The sequence below is a fragment of the Gopherus flavomarginatus genome (assembly GCF_025201925.1).
Source record: "Gopherus flavomarginatus isolate rGopFla2 chromosome 13 unlocalized genomic scaffold, rGopFla2.mat.asm SUPER_13_unloc_1, whole genome shotgun sequence".
Classification (NCBI taxonomy): domain Eukaryota; kingdom Metazoa; phylum Chordata; order Testudines; family Testudinidae; genus Gopherus; species Gopherus flavomarginatus.
In genome coordinates, this window is record NW_026114609.1 from 2,202,337 (window position 1) to 2,219,632 (window position 17,296).

A 17,296-nucleotide genomic window follows, 5' to 3' on the forward strand; every position below is an offset into this window, starting at 1 on the left:
AAGAGCTATCAAGGAAAGTGGTGGATTCGCATCTCTTTGATGTCATTAATGAAGACTAGATGCCTTTCTGGAATGTGTTTGCCCCAAAAGTAGCTATTGTGTCATACAGAGGCCTGTGATATGCAGGGGTCAGATTAGAGGCTCTAATGGTCTCTTCTGGCATAAAGTCGACTAATTTCTGAAAAACGGAGTGCAGCACTGGGATCAGAGTCTGATGTTTTACTGTCTAGCCGGCTTGCTTCCTAGAACGAGTGCTCCTTGAGTGGGGTGACCACAGGAGTAGCCCAAACCTCCAAAGTTCCTGGCCAGGGGCAGGACATTAGCACAGCAAGGGAGGGATGTGGCAGTGACATCACAAAGGCCTTTGCAGGACCTCAGACTATGGTCAAAGGTGATGGGGAGGTGGTGACCTCACAGAGAGATGCTGACATCAGCCAGGCAGGACAGGGACGAGGGGCCAAGGAAACCTCAGAGACCCCTGTGGCTTTGCTCAGCAAGTCTCCTTCTCAAGGTCTCTCTTTGAGGACTGAGAAAGTATTCGGGTTCATGTATGTGAGCGCCAGGAGGAACTTCTTTCAAGTTTTCTCCTTCCCTATTCCTGATTTTACTAGAAAACAGCCGTCCCTGTTTAGAAGGTAAGAGCCTCCTCGAGGGAAAGGATGTCCTGGGCATGTCACAGTTCGGATGCCAGTGGCCCCCCCACACTGTAAGGAAGCTCCCGCCACCCTGCTCTGTGTTCGCGGTGCGGGGGAGAGAGCAGCATCCACGGCAGTGATTTCCTCCTGGCTGCCAGAGCAGAGCAGCTGGCTCAGCTGTCAGAACTTTCTGGAGCTATGAAAGGGGAGGGCCCATGGCTCTGTAGCAGGAACGCAGGGTAGGTGAGTTCATGGTGGCCATTGTGGGATACTGGAGGAGGCCAGTTATGGTGATATAATGAACAGCAGTGTCTAGTCTGTCACTTCAAGTTTGCTTCAAAAAGCTCTAGACCTCTCATCAAAGTTGTTTTATTTTGTCAGCAAAACAGGGCAGTTTTGTCGCAGATGTGGCATTGCAGTGTGTACACCTGCCACAAGCTGCCGACTGAGGTAGCGTTGTGTGTTTTTCACACACCTGAACAACATAATTCTGCTGAAACAACTTTGTAGTGCAGACCTGGCCAAAGATTCACTCACACACAACTTGTAAGGAAAACGTCACCTGCTCCTCTGCTTTGCAGAATCCAAATACAAGCAAAGCTTGTCAGGCCCTGGTGGCGATGGCAGGGAGTCAGGTGTGGGCAACACTGTATTTTAGCTACCCACAGGCACCATGGGTTAGCTGGCTAAAACATCTGTTTCGTAAACAGGAGATCCTGGGTTCCACTCCGAGTGGTGTCTTGCTGACTGGTTGTTGGGGCACCTGTTTGGCTACTGTCAGAAGACAAGATTCAGAGCTAGATGGGCCTTTGGTCTAGCCCAGTGTGGTTTTCTTATGGTTTAAATAACACTCACAGGTACTGATAATAGAGTTACTGAAAGTTTGGGAGTTAGGAGCGGGTAGGTCAGTGGTCCAGTCCCCACACAGATGACACTCTCCCTCGGGACAGGGGCAGGTCTGAGCTCTCACCCAAATGCTCATTGTGGCTGTCAGAATCTGTGAGCAGCTTGTTTAGTTTATGACAAAGGTGAGTCCTGCTTTGTGCACTATGGTGAGAATGAAAATCCTAAACTGCCTCTTGAAATAACGAATGCAGCAGGGCGTGTTATTGTCCCTGCCCCAAGGCAGACAGACCAATGGAGAAATGCCGTCAAGTCCAAGGTAATACTCCACTGCCATTTTACATTTTTTGCTTGCTAAACTCTTTATCTGCCTGGCCCAGGCTGTCCTCTGCCTCAGCTGCTGCTCCCAGCCTGCTCTAGAGTCAAACATGGAGGGCTCCCAGAGGAACAGAGACTGGGATGGGGCAGCAGCCTGGGTTGGACTGGGAAGATGATGGGAGTTCTGGTTCCCTGAGAACTGGCCCAGCTCTCCTTCTCAACAGCGAACAAATCAATTCCACGTCCCCTCCCCAGAAAAATCAGCCTAGAGCCAAGGGCAGCAGGGGACGATGCCCTCTAGTTCCCACCGAGGCAGGAGAGAAGCAGGGTGTTTCTAGGAGAGCTTATGGAACTGACGTGGGGAAACCAGCCTTTAATAACAGGCAGTTCCAGTTTAAGCTAAGTGTTTTAACAATTTCTACAACATTAAAAAACCCTTCCATCACAGTGTCAGCACCCATAAAATTGCTTCAGCCTTATAGGTTCCTAAGTGCACAACAAAACATCTCTTCAAATCCAAGGGAGTGGAGATCAGTCAATGTTCAGAGTCATCCCACATAAAAGAACCACGTTGTGGTACATCTGGCCCCACCATGTGGTCGTCGCCTTCCCTCCTCTCTGTTAAAAGTTTTAGTATTTTGCACAGAAACTTTCTTCCCTCAGGAGACACCTGGGAACCAGGGCTGCCAGCCAGAGAAACACCTTTAAGAGGAGGCGTAATCTGTCAAAAATGATCTCCCTCCTTCAGTTCAGTGACACCCTGAAATGTTTCTTATCCCAGCAGAGCCGGAGGACTGAAAGCAGCTACATCAAGCCTCTGTGTAGCTAGCAGATGTGAACACAAACACTCCCTTGTATCTGAAGAGATGTTAGTTTTACCCTTGGCAAACTACAAGGCTAAAGGGAAAGGTGATGGTGGTGTCAGATATAAAGAGTGAAACATGAAACAATCATCATAGTTATGCCCATAGCAACTGTAAATATTTCTAAATTCTTCTTATTATCATCAGTGTATTATTTTCTCTGTCATCTAGACATTGACTAGATCTTGACCAAGAAATTTGGATCTTGACAAAATAATCAACTACCCCTCGTTAAGGTAGTGGAATTGACACCCACTCGGGTGTCTCCACGCAGGTTCAAGTACTAACAGTGGCACCTTACAGCCATAGCTTTTAATCAGGGCAATACATTGATACAAATTCCTGTTAAATAATTTCTCAGACAGAGTCCATCGCCCACATTCCTTAAGACACTGGGCCACCATGTGGACGTTTCATATCCCTCCTCAATTTCACACAGAGGCACAATTTCCTTTGCACAGATCCAATAACAGTAAAACCTCCCTGTGTCTCTTGTCTGAGCCAGGGCATTCGATTCCAGTGAACCCTTCTGTCCTGCAATGGCAATGGTCAGACAGAGGGGACGTGGCCACCTGCATCCCTGCCAGGGAGATATTGGCTCGGCTCTTTCTTTCTGCTGCTGTTGTTAGTCCATGAACATCAGGGATGGAATGCAAGGCTGAGCTCACACACCAATCCCCTGAAACATTTCAGTGCCCCAGAGAAATCCTCCCCCCGGCTATTGGAATGATATGGTGGAGATTCGAATTGGAAAGGGACTGTCTGAATTGTCAGTGTGGGGAATGAACAACAATCTATAGCAATGTCGTTAGCCACAAACACACTAATCATGCTCCAGCTGGAAGGGAAATGGGCAGGAACTCTTGCTGTTCACCATGGACACACTTACACTAATGCACAGCCGTGAGTGTGCTGGGGGAGTTGGTCTGAGCCATTTGAAGTGACAATTCTGTGAGAACAGAATCATCATGTAGGGCAGCACCTGTCTATCAAGTAGTTGTGGCTGAGTGGTTAAGGCAATGGACTAGAAATCCATTGGGGTCTCCCCACGCAGGTTCGAATCCTGTCAACTACGGAAGTATTAGTATATTGTCATTGCTGCTGTCTTCGTGCCTGAGCATCCATGGAACCAGATCCTGTCGCCCTCTGAGGCTGGGTATTCTTAAAATACTGCTGTAGCATTGTGGAGTATACAGTTGCTACAGGGGCCAGAAGGGTTTTCCATCCCTGTAATAGCTGCATTGGCAAAACAAACTTTCCTTTCATTTAGCACTATCTAACCATGGCTTAGGTCAGCTTAATTATACTGGTTCTGGGGGGTTTCACACCCTGAAAGACGTACTTGTTAGAGGGTTTATCCCATCACCTTCCCATTCCCTGGTCCTTCTCACGTGACCAGAGAGCAGCAATGCATGAAGCTCAAAGGTGCAAACAATTCAATGTTTATTGGGGTAAACTTCCAGCAAGCAATGATTCCAGTTTCCTTCCTCAGTATCCCCCTTCCCAGCACTGACACCACAGAGCCTTGCCTGTGACCCCGTTCCCCTTCTCTGTCCCTATTCCCCCCCTTAGCAAAACATAATTCCAATTCCCCTACCCCAATTCCCATTCGCATTCTCCCCCTTACTTCCTGATTGACTGCAGACTATATAGTAAAACTTGAGTTCTGCTTACCTCTATCTTAACCAATCATTTTACTGACTAATCCTAACATATTGTAATATGATTCTCTAACCAATTATACCCCACCACCTTAACTGGTTTACACAAAACAAATTAATTATACAGCAGACAGAAACGGTTACAGAACCAGACAGAGATTATACAGACAAGCAATAGGAAAGCGGGGGCTACAATGGCAGAACAACAAAGAAATGAGTATTTCACACTCCAGCTGTTGGTAAGTGAGTTGTTCCCAGACAGGATGCTATCATAGTAGAGGTTGTACGTGCTGGTTGCTTAACTGGCTGGCGCACAGGGCAGGATTTTGAGGTTCACCATTACTCTCTCAGAATGCCAGCACCCATCTTTTTGGGAGATTCCAACACCGCAGAACTCATGGAGCTCTAGGAAACGTGTAACTTTAGGTCTGGGTGAGTGTGTCTAAAAATCAGCTGTGCTGTAGAAGGTCTCTAGGAGTTGAAAGAGATGTGCCATCTTGACCTCCCTAAAGAGTTCATCAACTATTAATGAAAACTAGGGTTGATAAGTCACATTCTTTGTAGTATCAGGAGGGTGGACTGGTCTAAAGTGCTAGCTAAAAGTATCTTTTTTTCCAATCCATTGGGTGTTCTGGTCTCTGCATGGAGATGTGGTTTCAAATCCCACTCCTGACATGACCATTTAATTCTATCTGCAGAAAATGGCCTCACTTTAATCTCCTTTGCAACAATAGAACACCATTTGCTTAGCTTTTCTCTTCCAGTAGTTGTGAGAGAAGTTCCAAACCAGGGGGAAACAGGGCCTGTTCTCTCGACCCATCAGTTTTTGTCTTCCTTCATTCCAAGCCATTTCCTCAGATACATCCATATTTCCCACACTTTTATGAAACTTTAGAGTCATCATTTAATTGCCACACAACTGTACTTATGAAGTAAAGTGAAACACAATATTTTTTGGATATTCTTGCAGAAGAGTTTTGTTTTCTGACCTGGAATTGAACAGGGGCTACCTGAGGGGGACAATGCTACTCCTTTTTCTTTGCTCATCCAAAAAACATAAGTTTGTGGTGCCCTTTGTTTCTTTGTTTTTCAAACACCTGCCAGGGACAGCCTAGGGAGATTTGGTCCTGACTCTCAGAGTCCCTCCCTGCCCTACCTTTCTATATGATTCTGTTGTGTGGGTTTGTGCTGTGTTGTTGTCCCACACAGAGCTGTTTTGCACAGTGTCACTTTGCACTCTGATGCATTGCTTCGTGTGTGTATGGTTTTGCACTGGCTTGTGTTGCACTGGTTTGAGCTGAACTCTTTTGCAATGTGTCATTTTGCCCCGTGGGGCGTTCATTTGCATGGTGCTGAATTGTCGGGCTTTGCACTCCTACGTGTTGTCACTTTGTGCTGTGGAATGTCAGTTCACGCTGAATTGTTAGATGTTAGATTAGGGGGTTTCCACTTTTGTTGTTGTTTATATTGTATTGCGATGGCATCGAATTATAGAGCTGTACGGCTGCAAGGGCCCTGGAGAGATCAGGAAATCCAGCCCTCACTGCTGAAGCAGAGCCAAGCAGAGACGATGCATTGGGGGCATGTGGGATCAAGTGCCCACAGCAGTCGGTCCAGGCAGGGAGCAGAAGGAGGGAACCAGAGCCAGAGCAGGTTGTCTATGGGACCAAGTATATGCAGAGTATCCTTGACAGAGGTTTGTTCAACCTGTTCTTAAAAGCCTCCTAGGATAGAGACTCCACAGACACCCTTGGGAGCCTATTCCAGAGCTTAAATACCCTCAGAATTAGAAAGCTGTTCCCAATATCTAACGTGAATCTCTCTGGCTGCAGATTAAGCCCATTACTTCTTGTCCTACCATCAGTGGACATGGAGACCAAATGATCATTGTCCTATTTATAAAGACCAAACTTTTCCTTCTGCAATCATCCGTTAACTGGTTATTATCCCCTCTTCTTGCCTGGGGTAGAATGGAAGAGGAGAAAATACTCTCTTAACATAGGATGCAAATGTCAGTTTGTTCTCTCTTCATGTTCTAGTGAAGCTCAGAGAGAAGAAGAAATATGACCTGCCAAAGAGCATAGAGAGTTTGTTTCATTTTGATCTGTGACTATTAGTAGAAGAGTGACACCTAAGGGCTGTTGCTACCACCCACCATGGGGCTTGAATTTATGATGGTGGGATTAAGAGCATCATGCTCTACCAACAGAGCTAGCTAGATTTAAAGTCATCAACTGCCCAATCGCTGTGTAGAAGGTGCCCTATAAGAACATAAGAACGGCCATACTGGGTCAGACCAAAGGTCCATCTAGCCCAGTATCTGTTTACCAACAGTGGTCAATGCCGGGTGCCCCACAGGGAGTGAAGCTAATAGGCAGTGATCAAGTGATCTCTCTCCTGCCATCCATCTCCATCCTCTGATGAACAGAGGCTAGGGACACCATTTTTTACCCTTCCTGGCTAATAGCCATTTATGGACCTAGCTACCATGAATTTATCCAGTTCCCTTTTAAACATTGTTATAGTCCCAGCCTTCACAACCTCCTCAGGTAAGGAGTTCCACAAGTTGACTGTGCACTGTGTGAAGAAGAACTTCCTTTTATTTGTTTTAATCCTGCTACCTATTAATTTAATTTGGTGTCCCTTAGGTCTCATATTATGGGATCAAGTAAATAACTTTTCCTTATTCACTTTCTCCACACCACTCGTGATTTTATATACCTCTATCATATTCCCTCTTAGTCTTCTCTTTTCCAAGCTGAAAATTTCTAGTCTCTTTAATCTCTCCTCATATGGAACCCATTCCAAACCCCTAATCATTTAGTTGCCCTTCTCTGAACCTTTTCTAATGCCAGTATATCTTTTTTGAGAAGAGGAGACCACATCTGTACACAGTATTCAAGATGTGGGTGTACCATGGATTTATATAAAGGCAGTAAGATATTCTCTATCTTAGTCTCCTTTTTTTAATGATTCCTAACATCCTGTTTGCTCTTTTGACTGCTGCTGCACTCTGCATGGTAGTCTTCAGAGAACTATCCATGCTGACTCCAAGATCTCTTTCCTGATTATTTGTAGCTAAATTAGCCTCCATCATACTGTATGTATAGTTGAGGGTATTTTTTCCAGTGTGCATTACTTAACATTTATCCACATTAAATTTCATTTGCCATTTTGTTGCCCAATCACAGTTTTGTGAGACCTCTCTGAAGTTCTTCACTATCTGCTTTGGTCTTAACTATCTTGAGCAGTTTAGTATCATCTGCAAACTTTGCCACCTCCCTGTTTACCCCTTTCTCCAGATCATTTATGAATAAATTGCATAAGATTGGTCCTAGGACTGACCATTGGGGAACACCACTAGTTACCCCTCTCCATTCTGAACACACCAATGGGCGAACCTGGAGAGAGAGGTGGCAGCCCTTCGATAGGTCAGCTGGTAGAGCAAATGACTGGAGCCGGCACTCAGGAAGTCATCCTGACGTCGCCCTTCTGACTCCAGCTTGAAGGAGAGCTTCTTTTTCTTCCCCTTGCTGACAAAGAGCAAGAGAAGAAAGAAAGGTCAGGTGCTTCCAATACAGGGCTCTGGGCCCCCTCAAAGTTGCAAGGGAGTTTAGCAAGCAAAAAAGGTAAAACCGCAATGAAGTATTACCCTGGACTCAATGGTATTTCTCCATTGGTCTGTCTGCTTTGGGGCAGTGACAATAAAACGTCCTGCTGCATTTGTTATTTCAAAGGGCGGTTTAGGATTTTCATTCTCATACACGGTGCACAAAGCAGGACTTAACACTCAGTGTAACCTAAATGAGCAGCCCACAGATTCTGGCAGCCACAAAGAGCATTTGGTGTGAGAGCCCAGACCTGCCCCTGCCCCAGCCCCAGCCTCGGGGGCGGAGGGTCATCCACGACCTACCAGCTGCTAACTCCTAAACTTTCAGTAACTCTATTATCAGTGCCTGGAGTGTAATTTAAACCATAAGAAAAACTACATTGGGCTAGACCAAAGGACCATCTAGCTCTGAATCTTGTCTTCTGACAGCAGCCAAGAGCAGGTGCCCCAAAAGCCACTCAACAAAGCACCCCTGACAGTTATTATCCCTGCCCCAAAAGCAGACAGACCAATGGAGAACTGCCATGAGTCCAGGGTAAGACTTCACTGCGGTTTTACCATTTCCACTTGCTAAACTCCCTCCCAATCTTCTGGGCTCCTAGAGCAGGTACTGAGCCTGAGCCGAGACACGCACACTGCAACTTTACAGCCCAAGCCACATGACCCCGATTACTCCAACCCAGGCCTGCCCTGGATGTTTCATTGCACTGGAGACGTACCCTAACATGATGTCTACACTGTGATTAACACACCCAGGGCACCTGTCTCAAAACCCGGGTCAGCTGACTCAGGCTCATGGGGCTGGGGCTGCAAGACTATAAAATGACAGTGCAGACATATGGACTTGAGCCCAACCTCTGAGACCCCACGAAGGGTGAGGGTTTCTGAACCCAGGCTTCAGTGTGAACACAAATATCTGCACCACAGTTTTTAGCCTCTCAGTCTTAGCATAATGAGCCCAAGTCAGATGACCCAGGCCAGCCATGCTGCCATCTTTATCCCAGGAGAGATAGATTCTAAGGGTACGTTCTCATTGCAATGTAAGCCCAGGAGTGGCAACCTGTGCTCAAAGCAGCACCCTGGAAGCCCCATATTCACCACTCTCATATAGTGATGATATGTTTTGAACAAAGTCTGCCTGGTGAGGGATCATTTTAAAAATCTTGAACTGTTCATCTATTGAACATTAATGTCTTCTTGCATTCTATGGGCTCACATTGGTTTGGGAAGTTATGAAGTTTGTTCTGTGTGCATTAGAAAAATTTGTTATGAGGTTGGGAAATGCCCACCACCAGCCTTTCAGGTGCAAAAATGGAGGAGCCAGACTTGCTGCTGGCCCATTGAAGGTATCCACACTCCCAAAGACTATTCCAGGAATCGTGTACAATGCAGACTTCTCCGAGATAGCACAGAGACAATGGACAGTGCTTGACTCATGTTGTAGCAAAGGTACTTCCTAGCAAGTTGGAAGAAACTATGAAAGAGAAGTAGAGACATTATGAATTGGCCTCTCTTCTCCACAACTCAACAGCTGGAAACACATCTGGAGGACAAAGGCTTAAATGAGACAAATCAGAAGAGAATAACAATAATACATTCAAATCAAAGTCCTCAAACAGACTAGTACTGGTTTTTCAGCAGAAAATTTTCAGTTTGGGGAATTTTCTTTTCCCAGTCAGACCTTGCCAAATGAAGCAGGGAGAAAATGTTTGACTTGCCTTCTTCAGGACAGCTTGCCCTAGACATTCTAGCTGTGGGTCACTGTCGTGGCCTTGCTGAGAAATGAGGTATTTTTATAATTTGAGGAGGTCCCAGGGTGTTTGGGGGAGATTATGAGGATGTTACCTTTTGAGATAAAAACTAAGAAATACAGAACTAGAAAATTTTTTTTTAGAAATCTGAGATTTAGACATTTTATTTAAAGCCGGGGATGGGGAGGAGAGAGGGTTGTCTGAGTTTCTGAAAAGGTTTTTGTTTGCAAGAAGCATTGTTGTTTGATCTGTCATTGTACCAAAGGGGAGATGGTTGTCTATAAAGGAGGGGTGAAGACTAAAAGCATCCATGAGAATGGGGTTTGAACCTATATGTGCAGAGCACAGTGGATTAGCAGTCCATCACTTTAACCTCTCAGCCACCTCATCTGACCTGGTAAAAAAGGGACAGGAGGAAAAATCTAGGCCAGCAGTGATAGGGACAATATGGAGTTTTTAAATACTAAGCAGAAGCAGGGGCTGAATGAGCTATGAGGTAGCTAGATATGACCTTTCTCCTGTCTCGAAAATAACCCTTAACTGTGTAGTGGTCTATTTCATTACTTCAGGGTGGCTGAATGTACATAATATGTCTGCAGTTGGGTTGCTCTTGTTCTAGGGTACACGCACCTCTCAAATCCGAAGCAACACTGTCATAGGCCGAGGGCTGGAGCTGATTACTTCTTGAGTTCCCTTCCACCCTGACAGTTCTGTGGTTCTGGGCTTTGTCCCTTGCTCTTTGGAAGAACTCCTCATAAACATCCCCTGGCCTACCTGGTTATCCTCCTTCCCATCCCTCCGTACAACTCCCTTGTTCTATGAAGCCTAGAAACACATGCCAATGGTTAGGCAGGTTGTGTGCTGAGATCACTATCAGGATGACAGATGATGTCTTATTGTTTCCTTGTGCTCTCTCTGTCCTTATTCAGGGCCATTGCACCTGTATTCCCCCTCTGTGGTCCAGCAAGGGCACCCATTCTCAGACTGTCCAGCTGGCACCTCTCTTGGATAGAAACCCACATCTCTCTGCCTCCTAGCTGTAGTATCTCCAGGCTGCACTGCTCCCTGCCTACAATGTGAATTCCCCACTAAGGCAGATCCTCTCCCTCAGCAGGCCTGCTTGGCCTTTCTTCCTCAGAGGCTAGGAGCAGCAGAACTGCCCCTAGTTAAGGTACGATACAGCCCATGGCCAGCAAACAGTGATTCTCAAGGTAAAGGCGTTACAGAGAGAACATATTAAACAATAAAAGAACCTATATGCCTGCTAACCAGAGATCACTCCAATGGTTGGCAGGGGTGTGGGGAGTGGCGGTTCGAGCTGGGGTGGGCACTGGGTTCCCTCCCCAGCTCTGGGAGGGGCCTGGGAGTTGCAGTTCGAGCGGGGGCAGGGCGCTGGCTTCTCTCCCCAGCTCTAGGAGGGGCCCAGGGAGTGACAGTTCTAGTGGGGGAGCGGCCTGGGGATTGATGGTTCGAGAGGGGGCAGGGCGCTGGTTTCCATCCCCAGATCTGGGAGGGGACTGGGAGTGGCAGTTCAAGCGGGGGTGGGGCGCTGGCTTCTCTTCCCAGCTCTGGGAGGGGACTCGGGAGGGCCTTTCCAGCGGGCGTGGGGTGCTGACTTTCCTCCCCAGCTCTGGGAGGGGACTGGGAGTGGAGACTCCAGCGGGGGCAGGGCTGTGACATTATGAGTGTACTATAAAATCTCAGTGAAAGGTGACAGGGCCAGAAAGAGTTAATTACCTCACCTCACTGACTGACCTGACCCACGGGTGAACATTACGGACTGGTTAGGAAGATCTGTAAATGAACAGAGCTTTGAAATGCAAGTCTGCATTGTCAGAGGTAGAAGGGGAGATGTTTGCTCAGGTCTTGTGATGTAAGCAAACGAGTCTTGTCTATTGCTGTAGTTTTAATTCAAAGATTAAAAAAAGGAATATTAGCATTTATGATGATACCGAGTGAAATAGTATTATTGTCTATGTGTCTCTTTGAAGGTTGTGGTAACCTGTATCTGAACTGTTTAATGGATAAATTACTCTGTGCTAATTGCCAGGATGTTTGGGAGAAGGAGTTTAGCCTACTGTTTTCTCAGGTCGAAAGGCTGCTGGAAATGTATAAGAAGCCTGGGACACGATCCTTCTTCATCTCAGATCTGCTTTGGGTTTCAAAAGGGGGAGCGACCTTGAATATGGAAATTGGACTGTAACCTATAGACAATTTCTAAAAGGACTCTTGGCAACTACAAGCTCACCTCTGCTATGCATCTGAAACTCAAGAATTAAATTCAAGTCTGTATGTATATTGATCTTTTAAACAACATCTTTTATTTTTTAATAAATTTTAGCTTAGTTAATGAGAATTGGCTGTGGCGTGTATTTTGAGTAAAATCTAAGTTATAATTGAACCTGGGTATGTGGCTGATCCTTTGGATTGGAAGAACCTTTTCTTTTATATGATGAAGTCAGATTTTCAGGAATCATCATCATATCTGACAGGTGTGTCTGCATGGAGGCCTGAGGCTGGGCACTTTAAGGGAACTGCGTGGTTTAAACTTTTAAGTAACCAGTGAGGTACAACAGAAGCTGTTTTGTGCTGGTTGGTAAATCTAAGTATTGGAATAACAACCAGCGTTTGGGATTTGTCTGCCCTGTTTTGTAAGCAGTTCACCCTGATTGAGAGACCTCACCTGGCTCCCACAGGCAGCACCGTCAAACAGCCGCTCCCCGGTCGCCTCACAGAGCCGGAGGGGGAAGGCAGTGCCCTGCCCCCACTGGAACGGCTGTTCCCCAGTCCCCTAGCAGAGCTGGGGAGGAAACGCAGTGCCCCGCCCCAAAGGAACTGCCGACCTCAGTCCCCTCGCAGAGCCGGGGAGGGAACCCAACGCCCCACCACCACTGGAATGGCCGCTCCCCAGTCCCCTGGCAAAGCTGGGGAGGGAAGGTAGTGCCCCACCCCCGCAGGAACGGCCGCTGCCAAGTCCACTTGCAGAGCTGGGGAGGGAACCCAGCGCCCCGCCCATGCTGGAACAGCAGCTCCCCAGAGCCCTCGCAGAGCTAGGGAGGGGAACACAGTACCCCAACCCCACAGGAACAACCGCTCCCCAGTCCCCTCGGCGACCTAGGGAGGGGAAGTAGTGCGCCACCCCTGTGGGAACGGCAGCTCCCTTGTCCCCTGGCAGAGATGGGGAGGGAATGCAGCTCCCCCCCCCTGCTGAAACGGCTGCTCCCCAGTCCCCTGGCAGAGCTGGGAGGGGAACCCAGAGCTCTGCCCCGCGGCATCAGTCACTCCCCAGTCCCCTCGTAGAGCCAGGGTGTAAAGGCAGTGTCCCACCCTCGCTGTAATGGCCGCTCCGCAGTTTCCTCGCATAGCCGGGGAGGGAAGGCAGTGCCTGGTCGCTCCCCATTCCCGTCGCAGAGTCAGGGATGCAGTTCAGCGCCCTCCCCCCGCAGGAACTGCCACTGCCAATCCCCTGGCAGAGCTGGGGAGGGAAGCCAGCGCCCCGCCCCAACTTGAAATCCACTCCTTGCTCCCCTCCCAGAGCTGGGGAGGGAAGGCAACGCCCTGCAACCGCTCGAGCGGTCACACCCTACGCCACTCCCAGAGCTTGGGAGGGAAGCCAGTGCCCCGCCCAAGCTCGAACCGCCATTTCCCGCTCCCATTCCAGAGCTGGGGAGGGGAGCCAGTGCCCCGCCCCCACTCAAGCGGCCACACCCCACGCCTCTCCCAGAGCTGGGGAGGGAAGCCAGTGCTCGCCCCCACTCCAAAAGCCACTCCCCAGGCTCCTCACAGAGCTGAGGACTGAAGACAGCGCCTCGCTCCCGCTCGAACCGCCACTGCCCAGGCCTCTCCCAGAGCTGGGGAGGGAAGCCAGCACCCCGCCAACACTCAAACAGCAACTTCCCACTCCCCCCAAGAGTTAGGGAGGGAATACAGCACCCCTCCCCCGCTGGAACGGCCAATTTCCGCTCCCCTCCCAGAGCTGGGGAGGGAAGCCAGCCCCCCGACCCCACTCGAACCGCCACTCCCCAGACCTCCCACAGAGCTGGAGTCGGAAGCCACCTCTCCCACAGGAACCTCTCCTTGCAACCTCTCCTCATGGACTGTACCGCACTGAGGTCAGCCAGGTCCCTTGGTCTCCGCAAGGAGGGATCTTTCTGCAACTCGGCCTGGAACTCTGCAGCTGGGACAGGGATGGGGACCTGCTCTGTCTCGTCGGCTGGGTCTGAGGCCGCAGCCTCTCTGACCTGTGTCCCTGGGCGTTCATCCCCACCAGGTTAGGGCCCTGTGCCTCGAGCACAGTACCTTCTGCATTGTCAGGGCACAGTGCCCTGTGCTGACTCTCACTATGGGTCACAACCAGGACACCCCGGGCGTTGCTTGACCAGACCTCCAGGTCCCTCCCATTAACACCTCCGTGGGCAAATGTGGGTGTACCCCCACATCCTTGGGGCCCTCCTTGGCCCCCCACTTCAGGCGTACCCTTGCCACGGGTACCTCGAATGGGGTCCTGCCCACACCCATCAGGGTCAGGTAGGTGTCGGGTACCATCCAATCTGAGGCCACCACCTCGGGCCGGGCCAGCATCACGTCTGCGCCCATGTCCCAGTGACCTTCCTCCCATCTACCTCCAGGGAAACAAGGCACTCTCTCCGGAGGGCCAGCCCCGCTCCCACCCTGTAAACCAAAAACTCTGAGCCTGGAGCATCCAACCCCCAGAGGAGCTGACCTGGGGACCTCCTCCCTCTTTCACCGGTGGTACTTTGCCAGCCCCCCTTTCCTGGGAATGTTGCCCCTCATCCGACTGGGTGTTTACCCAGTCAACCCTCTGCAGCTTTGGTCTGCTCGGTCTGTCCCTGGGATTGGGGCACTGGGCCCGTATGTGGCCTCGTTGGCCACAGTGATAGCAGCTCATGTCTCGTAGGACCCCTCGAGTGGGACGGATGGACCTGAGGCTGGATGTTCCCTTTTGGTGGGGGTTCTCCATAGGCCCCTGCTAGGAGGTCCCATAGTGACTGTCTCTCTGCGTTGAGGTAGGCCTGCTCCTTCAAGAGTCCTCCCTGTTATCCCCTGCCCGACTGTCCACAAATTGGTCGGCCAGCTGGCCTGCATGCTGCGGGTTCTCCGGCTTCTGGTCCATCAACCACAGCCTCAGGTCGGACGGGCACTGCTCGTACAGGTGCTCCAGTATGAATAGGTCAAGCAGGTCCTCTTTAGTTTGGGCCCCAGCTGTCCACTTGAGGGCATACCCCTGCGCCCGGTTGACCAGTTGTAGGTATCTGACCTCACAGGTTTTACGCTGACTCTGGAACATTTTCCGGTACATCTCAGGAGTCAGCCCAAACTCGTGGAGCAGGGCCTGTTTGAACAGCTCGTAGTCCTCTGCCTCCGCCCCTTTCATTTGGCTGTACACCTCCACAGCTGTGAAGTCCAGTAAGTGGGTGAGAAATGAGATCTTGTCTGCAGGGTCAACCCTGTGCAGCTCACAGGCATTCTCAAAGGCTGTCAGGAAGGTGTCTATGTCCTCCTCCTCCTTACGCCGGGCCAGGAAACACTTATCAAAGCTCTTTGTAGGCTTGGGTCCCCACTCACTCGCCGCAGCCGGGGCCCCACTGCTCCTCAGCCAGGCCAGATCCAGCTCATGCTTACCCTGGATCTCCTTCTCCTCCCGCTCATGCTGGCGCTGGTTCTCCTCATGTTTACGCTGATTCTCCCACTCCTTCAGTTCTTGCCTCCTTAACTCGAGCTCTTCTCATCTCAGCTCCCTGTCATGTTCCATCCACATCCATTCCAGGGACGGGGAGCTCCGCCGGGACGATCCCCTGCTGGCCACCGGGGTCAGGGTGCCCTCGGTATTCACTGGGCTTCCCCAACCTCTTTCCTAGGTATAGGTGGGTAGGGTCTTGAAGTGTCCTCGGCAGCAGTCTGGCCCCTCCCAGCCATGTCAGGCCCCGGGGCCCACGCTGCATCCGCTGGGCAGCTTCCCTCATGGACTGAGCTCCGTTCACCCGAGCGATCCTTCTCCTCCAGCTGGGCAATTAGCTGTTCTTTGGTGGACCTCCCAATGAACAGCCCCCTCTGCTTGCACAGCTCCACCGGGTCTTTCTTAAGGCGCTTAGCATACATCTTCCTGCTGGCCACTTGCCGGCCTGTGCTGTCAGCTTCCACCGGTTCCAGGGAGACCCCTCGTGCACCAGCCCTTTTTCCGGTCACCCCCTCTCTGCCAGGGTCTAGCTGCAAACTTCTCTGCCCCTGGGACCGCTCCTGCAATCCCCCCAGGGGACACTGTTACTGCAAAGTCCTTCTCTCTGATCACACACTCCCAGTGGTTAATCACCCCCTGACCCCGTCTCTCTCTGACTCTTCAGCCCACCTGGTCCCTGTCAGTCCCCCTTTGTTTTACTGCTCCCCTGTCACTTACTGCAGGAAGCACCGTCCACAGGGTGCAGTAAATCCTGCCTCTGCCACCAGTTGTCACGGAGTGTGGGGGAGTCGAGACCCTGCACCCCTTTTCCTGCGATTCACCAGGACTCTCAGCCAGCCAGTAAAGCAGAAGGTTTATTTAGACGCCAGGAACACAGTCCAAGACAGGTCTTGCAGACCCAGACAACAGGATCCCCCCAGTTAGGTCCATCTTGGTGCCCCAGGAGCACCACAGCCCCATTCGAGGTGGGAGGGTCAAGCTCTGTCTGTCCTTCCCTTCCTCCCCCAGCCAGCTCCAGACTGCCAAACCCCCTCCAGCCCCTCCTCCTCTCTCAGTTGCTTTCCCGGCCAGAAGGTCACCTGATCCCTTTGTCTCCAACACTTTCAGCTGGCACCTTTGCAGAGGAGGGGCCAGGCCATCAGTGGCTAGGAGACAGAGTGCCAGGCATTTCGGTGAATGGGTCCTTTGCTTTGCTAGATACTTAAGAACTACCATGGGGACACTGAGGCACCAACACAGTACTCACAGACCACAGTAAGAACAGTCCCAGTTCGTCACACCACCTGGCTGCAGGGAGACTGGGATGTGCTGGGCTAAGGGAGGCCAGGCCTGAGGCCCTGAGAGTTTCCTGTGCTAGGTTCAACTCTCAATAAACCCTCCTGTTTTATGCTGGCTGAAAGTCACTCTGGGCTAGAGAACAGGAGGCATCAAACCCTTCGGGGGTGAGGAAGCCCGGGGGGTCCAGAGTGTGTGGACTCCCTGAGGGGGCCCACAGCAGAGACGGACGTGCTAAGGCTCAGAGAGGTGTGGCTCCAGAAGGTGGAATGGCCTGACCCAGAGTGAGAGTGGACCCCCGAGAAGGGCTGTCGCACTGAAAGGGGCACCCCGCACGGACCACATGGGACCGCGGGTGGGCACGATCTGTGAGTTCGTGACAGAGGGTAGGTGAAGGGAGTGTGGATCAGGACAAGGGGGACGGGGGACGATCAGATGCGAGGGGGGGCGGGACGCAGGGGCCGGTCGGATCTGGGGTTGTGGGATGCGGGGTGGTTGGACCTGAAGGGGCGGGATGTGGGTCGGGGGCTGGTTTGACCCTAGGTTGGGACAAGTCATGGGGCAAGGGGTCAGGTCAGACCCAGGCAGGGGGCAGGTCACAGGGCCGGGGGGCGGGAAGTGGGGCGGGGGGCACTTGGACAC

At 50.7% G+C, this 17,296-nt stretch overlaps 1 long non-coding RNA gene and 1 other non-coding gene across 2 annotated transcripts in view; one reads left to right on the top strand and one right to left on the bottom strand.

Annotated features, from left to right (window-relative positions):
* The first annotated feature begins 3,652 nt into the window (after positions 1-3,652).
* Positions 3,653-3,734, top strand: TRNAS-AGA (transfer RNA serine (anticodon AGA)). The gene has a single exon. It is a non-coding gene; the product is annotated as a tRNA-Ser (tRNA).
* Positions 3,735-7,663: 3,929 nt separating this feature from the next.
* LOC127040994 (uncharacterized) overlaps positions 7,664-17,296 on the bottom strand; it is a 213,170-nt gene continuing 203,537 nt past the window's right edge. The window contains exon 4 of the long non-coding RNA XR_007771568.1: positions 7,664-7,853. This is a non-coding gene — a long non-coding RNA (uncharacterized LOC127040994). The remainder of the gene's footprint in view (positions 7,854-17,296) is intronic.